This window comes from Echinops telfairi, unplaced genomic scaffold (genome assembly GCF_000313985.2).
Source record: "Echinops telfairi isolate 266 unplaced genomic scaffold, ASM31398v2 ScPeMD7_1713;HRSCAF=2227, whole genome shotgun sequence".
Taxonomy (NCBI): Eukaryota; Metazoa; Chordata; class Mammalia; order Afrosoricida; family Tenrecidae; genus Echinops; species Echinops telfairi.
This window is the reverse complement of record NW_022105611.1, coordinates 18,770,501-18,771,080: the sequence shown is the minus strand read 5'-3', so window position 1 is coordinate 18,771,080 and position 580 is coordinate 18,770,501.

Genomic DNA, 580 nt, shown 5'->3' with positions numbered 1-580 from the left:
TTCTTGCTGCATCCTTGGGCCTCGCTCCTCCACCTCCCCAAATGCCACTGCCACAACCGTGCGTCCGGACCAGCTTTTCTTTATGACTTGGGGGGTGGGGGTGGGGTGGGGGTAGTGAGGCAAATTCTAGCATAGCGCAAAACAGAAAGGCAGCGTGGACAATGATTCTTGGCTTCTTCTGCATTAAAGGCAAATAGTCCCAGAGACTGACCAGTGACTTGCAGCAAGGAAGGCATGGGAGTGAGAATAGGCTCTGGACCAGGAACTATTGAAATTGGTATTTAGACTTCGGTAGCCCAGGGGGCTTGGCCAGTAAGAACAGGGTCCACTCCCTCCGTGTCCTGGGCCTGACCTGTATTCAGTGTCCTCCCTGGACAAAACCTCATCTCTATCTACAACTTGCCCAAGATAAGCACATTAGTGCCATTCTTTAGTTTCATCCTCATCAAGGCCCTGCAAGACGGCCATCATTATCCCAATTCAAATGAGACATCTGAGGCTCAGAGAATGGAAGTGACATGTCCAAGGCCAACATGACTCCGTTCTAAGTTTGGAACCTTGTGGACTGCGCTTGGCCTGT